The sequence below is a fragment of the Austrofundulus limnaeus genome, unplaced genomic scaffold (assembly GCF_001266775.1).
Source record: "Austrofundulus limnaeus strain Quisiro unplaced genomic scaffold, Austrofundulus_limnaeus-1.0 Scaffold108, whole genome shotgun sequence".
NCBI classification, from domain to species: domain Eukaryota; kingdom Metazoa; phylum Chordata; class Actinopteri; order Cyprinodontiformes; family Rivulidae; genus Austrofundulus; species Austrofundulus limnaeus.
The window spans coordinates 116,040-129,411 of NW_013952510.1; the positions used below are offsets into that span (position 1 = coordinate 116,040).

Consider the following 13,372-nt stretch of genomic DNA (forward strand, 5'->3'; position numbering starts at 1 on the left):
TATTTTCTACCTCCAATTTGAGTGATTCCATTCTTTTTTCCTCAGAATTGAGTGATTCCATATTTTTTCCCCTGTGCTTGGTCAGTAAAAGTAACATTCACTGACTTCCACAATGTTTTCTCTTCATTTCTTTGAGTGTTCCTGAAAGCCAACAAGTTGCATTTTGGAATAACCTTATTATTGTATCATGTTTTTGATCTGAGTTTGTTTTACAGAATGACATGTCTGAAYGAGTGCTCATCCAAGAAGACTGGTGATTCCATACCTTTTGCCAGGGGCTGTATTTTTGGTAACTTAACATGTGACAACATGCTTCTAGCACGTTCAACCAATGTCCTGTTCTTTCTTTGTGCAACACCATTTTTGCTGAGGTGAATGAGGAGCAGACATCTCATGGTGGATCTAAAGTGTACTCCACAACATAATCTGATCTCACTCTTGCAACTTTGTGTCCACATTCATTGGAGAATGTTCTCTCGAATTCCTTGAATTTGCTTAAGACTTCACTTTTTTGTTTCATGAAGTAAACCTTACAGCAGCGAGAAAAATCATCAATAAAGGTTACAAAGTATTTTGACCCACCTATGGATTCAGTCTGCATGGGTCCACAAACATCACTATGGATCAGTTGCAGCTTCTGTTTGGAATGGATATTCCAGTAACACTGGCTTTCTTGACAGCTGGCCCTCCATAAAGAAAACAGTGTCTGCCAAACAACGTGCTGAATGTACACAGCTTTGCGTTTTGTCCATCCATTTTAATTATGTAAAAYGCAAAAGAAGCATCCAATTTTCAAAAAAATAAAATAAAATAAAATAAACTGGGTTCCAAATATTGCACTTGTCATGTCTGACTTGGTTGGCAATTTATAATGCTCCGTCTTAATCCATTTGTTCAGCGTTTTAGAGTCAATGCACAGTCTTGAATCTCTATTTTTCTTTTCCAGAATGACAAGCGAGTTGACCCAGGCTGTAGGCCTAGGTTCTTCTACTTTCCTCACTGTTCCTTCGTGAGTGATTTCAATTCCTTTCTCAGTCTCTCTTTCAGGCACTTTTCTTTCTGCCTGAATAACAGGAACARCATTACCTTTTAGTTGTATCTTATACTCGTTTGGTAAACATCCCTACACCATAAAACACATCTTTGTATTCTTTCATGATCTCTGCTGATGAGCCTTGATTTTTCTTTTTCCATGCTTTCTTTGTTACCTCTAGATGTCACGAGAGTGCACGTGTTTTTATCCTAGGATAGCTTGTCTGTCTTCTTCTACCAGAACAGTGTTCTGAAAGCTCGTTTTCCTGAAAAAGTGGCTTTAAACTCTCATTTGGTAGGGATAGGTTAGTTGTTGAATGCTTTCAGTCAAAGTTTGTGGATTTCACTGCAGGCTTTTTGATGAGTTTTTTAAAGTGCATGTGACATGCTTAACCTTCAGATACAAAAWAGTCAAAGAAAAYGTTCTATTTAAGAAACTTGGCATACCACACATTATTTTACCCATTTGGACACATAACTGACATATTTTCTTTGAACTTGGCTTGGCAAAAAGGAAACAGGAAGCGACATCAAAGGGGAACTCCTTCAAGAAAAAGCACTCACTGGTCTTTGTTTATTGAAATATTATGATTTGAACTCTGACTCTTGTTTTGTTTTCTTTCTGTCTGATAGCGACTCAAAATGATCTAAAATATCAGATTCCTCTCCACAGTCTAGGCTGTTGAGCATTTTATCTTAGCTCTGTTTTCATGCAGACATTCCCCTTTGATATCACTTCCTGTTACTTCACATGCAAATATCTCAACAACTGTTCATCTCAGCCGCATGAAAATTATTTTGTGTGCTCTCATTGTTTTCTTTCCAAAAAATGCATTTGTATCATTACAAACATTTTGATGTCACAGGCATTTTAAAAWTTTTAATKGRCAGTATGTTTACTTGTTCTCCTGTGTCTTTCTTCATTGGGACTCCAACACAATTTATATGCAAATTTGCTACCCACTCATCCTCACTGTCACCTGTGTTGAGTGTACTGCTTCCACATGCAGGTTCATCCTCACCGTCTGCTTCTGACATACCGTATATTCCAAGGCATGTACTTTTCTTTTTGTAAAGCAGCATTTAACAAAGTGATTTTTCTTTACACGTTTTATGCAATTGTTTCCATATCCGGGGTGGGGGGTAGTTTAGTTTGACAAAAGAATAAAAGAAAAATAAACAAAGCACTACCGATACAGCCATACCCGTATAGTTTATTAGCTGCCATTCAACAACACGTTCAGCAATAATGATCACAGACAATTGAATATCATTTAGTTTATTTAAAAGGAAAGTTAGCATTACATAATACATGTTTTTTTTATTTTGAACACAAACAGGTTATCGGCAAGCAGGTTAAAGCAGAACATGATGTGTTTCAGAGCTTCACAGTTTTATGTACAATTAACTTCACAACAACTTCACAATATGCACAACCATAAAATACATGAGAAATAGAAAATGAACACATTAGTCACTATACCGTAGGAATACCAGAAATCTCAAGATGAAAAGGTGAATGTTCAGTACAAACCAGAAAAAAAATGTGTTTTTTCCTTGTGATGTTCTACAATGTTTTCTTCTGGTTGTTAAAAATGTCTGTTGGAGGTGACGACTGGCATGGGATTAATACTGAAACACATGCTCAAATGGAATATAAACAGTAAAAACACAAACTATGTTTTCATTGTTTGTTTACTTTAGTGGTGAGGTGCAGTTAGCAGATAGGTATTGTTACAAATTTCCTAAATAAATAAACTCAAAATAACTGTCAGGTGGACTGAAGCCGACTGACTTTTATCCCTCAGTAGGTGCAGCATCTTGAGCTTCTTGTGGACCAGCTTCACCTTCTGCGCTTTCATTAACCATTTCATTATATTTACTCTTAAAAAATCCTGCCTGAAAGTGAAAAACAATAAAAACAAAAAATTCTGTTAAACTAAAAGATTTAAATAATGGTCAGTATTGACCATAATTTGTAATTTATTATTTTTGTTTAAAAAATGAATCACCTTATACAGCCCAGCAGTGAGTAGACCAAGAAAAGCCAACCCTCCCAGAGATCCTCCTATGATCTCTTTGGTGAAACCTGGTTCAGAAATCACTTCAATCTTAGCTKCAATCTGAAAGACACGGTGACATGATCTGGATCAAATTCAAGTCCTTTTATTACATTAAAAGTGCTTATAAAGTGCTGTCACCTTACGGACAGGAGGGATGTTATTAGAGGTTGTTGAGAAATAAATGTACTGGTTTCTGTCGTACTCTAAACTGGCCGAACTGGTCAGGATAAACTTGGCAGACGAAAGTCCAATCTGAAAGAAAAAAACATTGTAACATTTCATGTTCCCTGTCTGTTATGTCCATCCCTGAATAATCTTGGTTGCTTGTCACCCTCATCAGCCACAGCCCCTCGTTTTCCCTCACAGCAATCGAGAACATATTTTCCACCTGTTCCTGCTCATTCTTAAGCTCTCTGCTCACGGTCACCACTTCCCAGAATTTTTAGTAGTTCATCCCAAATAGATTGCTCGTGGTCTTTTACAGCTCAAGCCTGATGTCCTGTTCATGACCCCAATCCTGCCCCACGACGGTCTTTATTGTCTGATTCCTACCTGGTACTGTCCTGGTTTCTGTGCATTGGATTATGACCATGTTTCTGTCCCTTTGACCCTGCCTTGGATTGTGTTTTGGATTTTTCATCGACTCTCTGATTACATGGACTCTCTGTTCTGCTCTGTTTGCCTACCAGACCACCGAACCATACCTGCCCCTTTGCTCACTCACAGCCTCTCACATCCCACAAGCTACAATTTCCTTACCTGGATCTGTTGAGTTCCTTTCACCAGCTCTACAAGGTTAGTAACCTACATTTTCAGCCATAGTATACCCTGTGTTGTGTCCAGACACTCATCTTTGCTTTGCTCCTCAGTGTGCACAAGGCTGAGACCCCAGAATACCACCAGATTCCTGTTTTTCTTTTCCTCAGAGCTTTTAAACTTGCTTTGTGTTCATGCTTTCATTACAACACATTTGGACTACTGAAATTCACAAAGACATAGATGAGTCCTCCTTACATGGTCCTTAAATGATTCAAAATGCTGCAACTTGACTTTTAACTGGGACATGGGAACATGAGCATATAACACCACACTGGCTACCTGTATCTTCTAGACTTAATTTAAATGTTTAATTTTTTAACGTTTTGAATGGCCTAGCTCCAACTTCAATAACTCACTTTTTCATATTAGATCTGTTCATCGTTTGGAAAACGTCAAATGCTTCTTCAGACTCACTTTTATTCAATGGCATTTTAAAGTAAGGCCTGACATTGTRATTGTAATTGATCTGTTTTTACTATTGTTGGTTATAATACGTATTTTTAACGATTTTTGTGGTTTTGTGATTTTTGTTGATTACTGTATAGCACTCAGTGTAGCCTTGAGCCATTTTTATTTTTTAAAACGCTTTATAAATAAAGTTGACATTGGCTGCTGTAGATTTTTGTAGTTAAAATTATCTGAATTTTGAAATTTCTCAATAGCCAAATACCATTGAGGAGTTCTGATTTTGTCATTTGTAATTAGGACCAGTTGGATAAAACATCAGCTACATTTCAGTTACCTGCTCTATCCATGCTGAGCTGAGGTTTGCAGAGATTTTGTATGTTTTCTGCTCCAACCTTTCCATGAACATACTGCACCTGAAAACTCTGCACCACGCTACAGAGCAGTCCTGTGGGTGAAAAGGCAGTTCAGTAGAGAATGCATTTAATTCATGTACTACAATTTCAACAGGCAGACTGCAAGGTGTACTTACAATACTTTTATTTTCCTTTATTTGCGCAATAAAATCTGTCACAGCAGGTTTTTCATCGTTTCCTCTCTGACAATCTGCAATCTGAAAGAAACTCAGTTTACCTGTTCCTTATTTTAAAATTTTGATCTATCTCATTGCTGTGTGTGAAAATTTCTATGTAGTTACAGATCTGTGAAGTACCTGAAAACTGTTCATATCCACCCAAATGTCTTTGTCACCGAGCTTCACAGGAACTCTGAACACTGCAGTGAAATTCAGAGCTCTGATATTATTTGTGACCTGGAGAATAAAATGGGATTAGTGAGAATTAAGTTGAGGTAGAAACTTATGGCAACAAAGATTAAAGTATTGCAGAATATGATTATGATATTAGAAATGATTAGTTTACCTTGATTAATTGATGGAATGGTTTCTGCAGATCATCATTGCCATATGTGAAATTATTATAGTTGTGGGAGCTGAACATATGTAAACACTGAATGTTTAGACAGCTTAAAATTACTTTCCAAATGTTTGATTTGCTTATGTGAACGGGGTTAAAACTGACCTTTCCATTGTAATGAGTATGCTGTACTTCACACCAATCTCTTCTTTCTTGTAGAGTTTACTGGAAGGGGTGTGCTGCTGGTTCCCACTAATGATATGAAAAAAAAATTTAAAATCTGCATCACAGAGCAGCACTCAGAAGAACATAGAGTGAAGTTTATGTGTAAGAAATTTTAAATTAAACAAAATTTAAAGTACACAACAAATGTCCAAAAATATGCAAATTTAAAAAAACAGTAAAAGCATATAAATAAAAAAGCCCCAAAGTACCTGGTGGCAGTGGCAGTGACAAAAATCCCCCTTTCAAGTTGTCTGCTGGGATTGAACCCGTAGGACACGATAAAAACAGCCTGACATTAAAACAAATAAGAAGAATTAGATAACTTCCTGTTTTGGCTCAACAGTCCGTGCAGCAGAGAGACGCAGCAGAGTAAAAAAAACTAACCGTAGAGTTGGTTTTAAAAATAGGTTGGTCAACAGTGCAGTCTGTTTTTCCTGTTGTGACACCATCTTCACTGTCCAAGGAGTTGCACTCAATTCTTCCCTGCATGAAAAGATCAAACAGCTGTGAGGCTTTCAGGAGCTCCTGATCAGAGATGACCTGAGACTTGAGGCCTTACACKCAGAGAYGTAAACTTCCTGTAGGAGAGYCCAACAGGATATGTAAGGATGACGTGACTGTTGTAAGAGTTTTCCCCTCTGTTCTCCACTGAGACAGTCACATCCAGGAGCTCATCGATGCCAACTTTAACCACCGAAGAGCTGAAAGATAGACAAAAATAACCCATTCATCTATCTTCTTTTTCTCATCCGAGGTCAGCAGCCTAAGGCCTGTGTCACACGGAAAGATATCCATGCCGATTTTTGCCCTTCCGACAATCTTAAGGAAGTCCAGATTATCGTGATGGCTCTAAAGATAATCATAGCAGATATTCCTGCCATGGGTGGTCAGTTAAGAGTGATCTAGTCAGCTCGGAAGGATGTCGGGACAGCTCCAACCTCAAATCGGGTATATTCAACATGTTTGATTTTTTTGGCCCAATATGATGTGCACCCGAGCTCTCAGCCTGCTGAATGAGACGTGTAGCCAATCAGAACGAGAGACGACGTAAACACAGAGGGGAATCCAAATACAGAAGACAAAAGACTGTCATGACTCATCAGAAAGCCCGCTGGATGTTAAAAGTCCTATGGAATTGTTTTTCCTCTGGTAAAAATAATCCACAAATGATCAACATTGTTTCTTCCTCATCACAAATGTTATTTACTCTGAACTCACTCTCTCTGGAGATCACGTGAGAWTTTTCCTTGGACATATGAATTCTCACGAGATTTCAAGAAGTCTCACGTGATTTAACATCTGACATCTGAATGTTCATGAATGAAACATCTTTTCATGTGTGGTGTGTTGTCTCTTGCTGTGTGGCTGTACACCACACACTGTAGGACCAAACCTGGCATATCCATGATTTTTTTATCCTCATGTGTGGGCTCTCTCAGTCTTTGAAAATTGGCCGACTGTTTTAAAGTCTTGTAGTGTGGCACAGCCTTAAGCAGAGAGATTCAGACTTCTCTCTCCCTACCCACTCGAGCCAGGTCCTCTTGTGTAATACAAGGCGTTCCCAAGCCATCCAAGGAACACAGTCCCTCCAGCATGTCCTGGATCCCTCTCTGGATCTCCTCCCAGTGGGACATGTCCAGAACATCTCAGCAGGGAGGCATCCAGGAGGCATTCCAACCAGATGCCCGATTCACCGCAACAGGCCTTTTTTAATGTGGAGAAGCAGCAGCTCTACTCTGAGTCCTTCCTGAATTACTGAGCTTCTCACCCTATCTCAAAGAGAGAGCCCATACATTTCATTTTGTCAGCTTGTATCCACAATATTTTGTTTTCAGTCACTACCCAAAGCTCATGACCATAGATGAAGGTAGGAACATAGATCATCTGGTTAATCAAGGTAAACTTTGCCTTTTGGCACAACTCTCGCATGACCGAAAATAGGTACAGCGCCCACATTACTGCAGACACAGCAGCAATCAATCTCCCTTTTCATTTTTCCCTCATTCGTGAACAAGACCCCGAGATATTCTCCTCAGTTTGGGCCAGTAGCAGTAGGGTAGCACCTCTTCGTGATGTTCTTTCATGATGATGATTTTTGCTCTGCGCAGGGGTCTATGGCTCCAGGACCAGGGGCACCTGTTCTCCTTTTTAATTGTCTATATCTCTTCAATGAGTTGTTCTAAACTGTGATTTCCGTTTGGGGATCAATAAAATATCCATCCAACCATCCATCCATCCATCCATCCATCCATCCATCCATCCATCCATCCATCCATCCATCCTTCCTTCCTTCCTTCCTTCCACAGATCAGATAAGATGACAACAAATTTGATCTTTGAACTCTGGCCTAAGGTGTCCTGGTGCCCAGAGCACATACAGACACCCTTTTGCTTGAACATGGTGTTCGTCATGGACAATCCATGACAGGCATAGAAGTCCAATATGCACCACTCTGTTTCAGATCAGGTGGTGCATTCCTCCCAACCATACCCTCTAGATCTCACTGTCATTGCCCACATGAGCATTGAAGTCCCCCAGGAGAACAAGGGAGTCTCCTTGAGGAGCGCTCTCCAGCACCCTCTTCAAGGACTCCAAACAGGGTTGGTAATCTGAACTGCTGTTAGGCGCATAAGCAGAAACAACAGTCAAAACCCACTCCACCACACATATGTGTGGCGAGGTGCTTGTCATGGATTGTCCATAACAAACACCATGTTTAAGCATAAGGGTGTCCGTATGTGCTCTTGGCACCAGGACACCTTAAGCCCGAATTTAATGATCAACTTGCCTTCAGTGTGAATCTACAATTTTCATAGTCACGAAAATAAAGAAAACTCTTTGATTGAGAAGGTGTGTCCAAACTTTTGGTCTGTACTGTAGGTGGAGGAAGAGTACCCTCTTGTTCACTGGAGTGAACTCAAATATACAGGCACCAAGATGGGGGCAACAGTTATGCCCACTCCTGCTTGGTGCCTGTCAGCAGGGTCAACTCCAGAGTAAAAGAATGTCCAACTCCTCTCGAAGAGATTGGTTTCAGAGCCAGAGCTGTGTATCCAGGTGAGCAACTATATCTAGGCTCAACCTCACACCAGGGTGAGGGGACACTTAATCCATTGATGTTGCTCATTATAAGGGGTCTTTGAGCTACACTTCTGTTCTCTCATCTAGGATCTGTTTGCTTTGGGTAACCCTACAGGGCGCATGAAGGCCCTGACAACATAGCTCCTAAGATTGTTGGGACACTCAAATCCTTCCACCATGATAAGGTGGCAGCCCAGGGAGGAGCAGACAAGAATAAGCAAAGGGAAAATAGATTACAACATTAATGGCCTTTTGCATCACGTCAATTTAGTCCTAATTGGGTTGGCCTGGTACGCTGTAAAAAATGAAATGTTGGATTTACTTAACCATGTTATGTGACCTGGTTCCACTTAACTGAGTTGAATAAATTCAAAGGAATATACCAGTTTTTTAACCAAAGAACATGAGCATGTTGCTTTGAATTTACTCAACTCAGTTATGTGGAACCAGGTCACATAACATGGTTAAGTAAATCCAACATTTCATGGTTTTAGTGCCTTTTTTGGTCCCACCCATTTTCGCCTCTGATCTTACAACCCACTCGGCCAAGGTGGACTGATGGGGGCTGAATATTCTATGTCAGCAGACTGCAGCCCATTGATTGGTCAGAGAGTGGAAGCATTTGTTTTTATTATTTACTTTTTAAACATAAATACAACCATTAAAATAACAACTTCATGGTATGAACACCCTCGGAGTCCTTTTGAGAACTTGACAAACAAAGAAAGCCCACCCCTGAGCAGCTTGATGGCAGTCTGGCTCACACAGGTTAGTCACATTCTTCAACAACTGCAGGCCTTCAGGACAACCTGTCATTAGTTTGCTGAAAGGGCTGTCTTGAAAGGTTTGACATTTTTTAAAGAATGTTAAAGCTTTTTAAAGCTAGCATGACAAACACATTTTTTTTGCAAACTATTTGTACTCAGAAACATAAATGTCCTTTTCCTCACCTTGTGAAATTGAAATCCACTTTCAGGTTATCTGTACACACCATGTCAGCACCACAGCTGATCTCAAACCCAATCTGTGGCAGAAAGTTTCATGTTAGCCACAACACTGAAGGAAACAGTTAAATTCTTCTGATATGGGAACTCTGGGACACAATATTGAATTGCAGGGCTCATCAAAATGAAATAAACAGTTGCAAAATGTAAAATGTAAAGAACATGCTGATCATGATCATGAAGTGTGTTTAATAATTACAGGATGAAAAGTTGTTGTTTGAGCCTCCTGGGAGAGACTAGGTCTAAGATTTGTGTTGGAAGGAGAACCATTGAAGGTGAATCTGAGCTCGTTCTGTAGTGGATTGAGAGCATCTACAGGACAAGCCTGTAAAAGATATAAAAATGAAACCAGCATCCTTTTGACAAGTTATACTTCTAATTAAAACAGATTATTCTAATAATATTCACCTTGATGAAGAATTTCACATTGCTGCACTGTTGACTATTTAAACGAACAGCAACAGATCCAGTTTGGTCTCTTGTATCCTTATTGATGTAAGCTCGGTTGTTTGGAGTCTTACGAGTTGCATCCAGAGTTAAAGTGTAATTAATCTTTGCTTGAACTGAAACAGACRTGTGTTTCATTTAAAAACAGATGTACATACAATGGTTCAAATGAAAGAATGTAAAATGAAGGAACCTGAATCTCTTCCAGACAGTCTTCTCATGGTGAAGCAGATTTTTGCTGTGCCTTCTAGTGGTTTTGTGCAGTCTACATTTAGAGTTGGGATTTCCTTTGGGTTGAAGGACACAGTGGTATCCACCATCACTACTAGTCTGGACCTACATTTGGGAGAATCACATTATAAGTCTTTTGCTTTGGGATTAAAATACAGTTCTAAACAGACTCTAACTTACCTGAGTAAGACAACTGCACCYTTTGAACCCACAGCTAAGTCAGGCAGTGTGTCTCCACTCTGATCGTAGGACCACTGACTGATTGACAAACCAAAGAACTTCAATCCTGATTTGACTTCAGAGGCAGCGATTCTCTGTGAAATAGAAAATATCTTGCTTAATAAAGATAAATAAAAAAGTTAGGCTACTGTGAACAAAATGGTTTTTGTTCTTAAAATTAACTTAAGAATAAAAAACATAAAATTATGTGTTGAGTTTGTTCACCTGTGAGTAAGTTGGGTTGATTCTTCCACCTGTTTCACCTTGAAATATGTAGATAGAGCCTTGGTTGTTGTTCTCCAAAGGAGCTCCAACRGCTAAATCATTCAATGTATCTGCATTTAGATCAGGCAGAACAGCAAGAGAAGACCCAAACCTCCCTTTGTTGGATGGATCTCCTCGTAGTACTGTTAGTTGTGATGAATCAAAGTGGCACTCCACATTCTGGTGAAAAATGTAAGGATGAAAGAAATGTTGAACTCTCAATAAAATGTGCAGAGTTAAACAAATCTATGAAGTGACATTGAAGGTAGTGACTGTCATATACCAGCCGAGCTAAGGTGCAAACATAAACTCGTCCCTCTCTGTCTTGGTCCTTGTACATGGGAGCAGAAATGAGGATCAGATCAGTGTGGCTGTCAGAGTTCACATCCATGGCACAAACTTCTGCCCCAAAATAGCCACCAGTCTGAAACTGTAAAGGCAAAAGAAAAAAAAAAACATTTATTTAAAACAGAGAAACTCTAACTTTTTGGGTCTGGGGACCCCTTACAAGGGCAAAAAAATTCCAGGAACTCCCTCATAAACTCCATGCTGTTTTAAAAGATAATTGACTGTCATTTCAACCCTTTAATGCCATGGGAATATATATTTCTATGAAGTTTATTATGTTTGTTTTATTAGTTCATTGTTCTCCATGCATTTTTAAAAATAAAAACCAAATTAACAATTTAGTGAAATTTTCTGAGGACCCCCAAGATACCTCTCGTGGACCACTGGGGGTCCTGGGACCCCAGTTTGAGAACCTCTGATTTAAAAAATAACAAAGTAAAACAACTTCATTTTCAAAAGCTCACCTGTTGTTGAGACAGGTCAATTTGTTGGGAAACTTTCTCTCCAAAAACAGTGATAGCAACTCCTCTGTGTTTATACCTCGGAGCACCAACAACTGTCAGAGTGCCGGATTTAGTTTGAGCAACAGCCATGGAATAACCTGAAATGTATTTATCAAACAGTTAGACTTCAGTGAAAACATGCATGCATTTCATCCTATTTAACTAGTTGCAATGATTGTAGAAAAATAAACTATGGGAATCAGATTGTAGAATAAAATATCTACTTGCGACTTTTTATTTATCACTACTACTTCTTGGACTGCAGTTAGGTTAGCAGTAGATTTTTGGTGAAGCACAATCACTCTTTATTTCTTTTCAGTGAAGTATACATACCAACATAGCTGTCGGGTTCAATAGATGTTKGCTCATATGATCCATTGTTTTTTGCATTAGAAACTGAGTATTTCTTGTAGCCTCCTTTCCATTGGTTAGCACCAACAATGGCCATCTGAATTCCCTGTAATGCATATAAAAGCAAAGTTAAAAGTTTTTGTATTGTTTTTTGTTTGTATTGTTGTTTTGAATTTTTACCCCAGGTGTATAAGCTGCTCTGAACCCCTCTTGAGACATTTCCAGTTTCAGTGACTCTCCACTGCTTTGAGATCCTGAAATGTAAAACAAAAAAGTCACTAGTCTGTGATTAGTTGTAGACTAGTTGATGACTCAAATTTGTGAGTAAAAAAAGGAATTTTCTGTTTGCAGTCTTAATGAATTCTGAGTTTTGCAGCAAAGTGACCAGACTTTGAAAATCATGGCCCATTTCAGTCAAAGCTGCATTCTTGTTAATATGGTTTCCCTCCTTCACCCATATACAGTATGTCCCCTCTACATTTATGATTTTATCTGCTGGAGTACATTTTAGAAATGAAAATTTGGTGCATTTTTTTGAAATGATTATCTATCATTGATAATTAAAAACTACCCATTTAACTAAAATAGAACAAAAAATATTAATTTACCTTCAATGGAAAAGATTTTGTTCTGCAATTTATTTCGTATTTTTTCAAGAGCCCTGAAGTTCTGAACTTGAAACATAAAGTCTGTTGGGGGGTAAGATGCAATTTGTTCCAGCTCCTGCCTTGCAGCATAATTTGTAAATGCATTTCCCACCTAGAGAGGTAAAGACAAAGAGTGAAGAGTAACCTTCAGTACTTACAAAAAAACAAGAGCAATAGTTGCTTACAGTTTAATACTGTCCTCAGTTACTGACTTTTAGATAAAAATATTTTCTTCATGCTTATTACAGCTTTATATATATGTTTAGTGTATACAGACRGAATTACAATATGTTTGCTATTCTCTTTCTCACTCACACATGGATAGTGTCTTAATATTTTTCATTTATTTCTACACCTGACCTTTACCCTAAACCTAACCACCCCCAGTACATACCGAATTATAACCACCTACCACCCTCAATTCACAACCAACACCACCCCTCCCCCCACCCATAAATGGCACTTAAACTTTTGTGGACTGTGCTTTGGACCCTGTAAGGAGCAGTGGGTCTCCACAAGGTGGTACATTTTGAAAAAGTGCACCTTTCAAAATAGCAGCTGTGATAGAATACACACGCACACACATTGCTTCTGTGATTTGCTTTTGTGTTTGTTTGCTTGTTATGTATTTGTCACTTACCCCAATAGAAAATCGAACAATGTTTTTATTATTAGCTGATTGTACAGCTCCTGGTAAGAAGTGGCGGTCATCAGATTCTCCGTCTGCTATAACTATTAAAATCTTCTGTTATGATCCTGCTTCTGTCTGCCTTGTCATGTTCATTTCCTGCTCCTGTCATTCTTGCCCTGCTCATTGCC

General features: G+C 38.9%; 1 pseudogene; it reads right to left on the bottom strand.

Annotated features, from left to right (window-relative positions):
- Positions 1 to 2,356: 2,356 nt before the first annotated feature.
- The window catches only part of LOC106521366 (integrin alpha-M-like), an 18,259-nt pseudogene continuing 7,243 nt past the window's right edge, over positions 2,357 to 13,372 (bottom strand).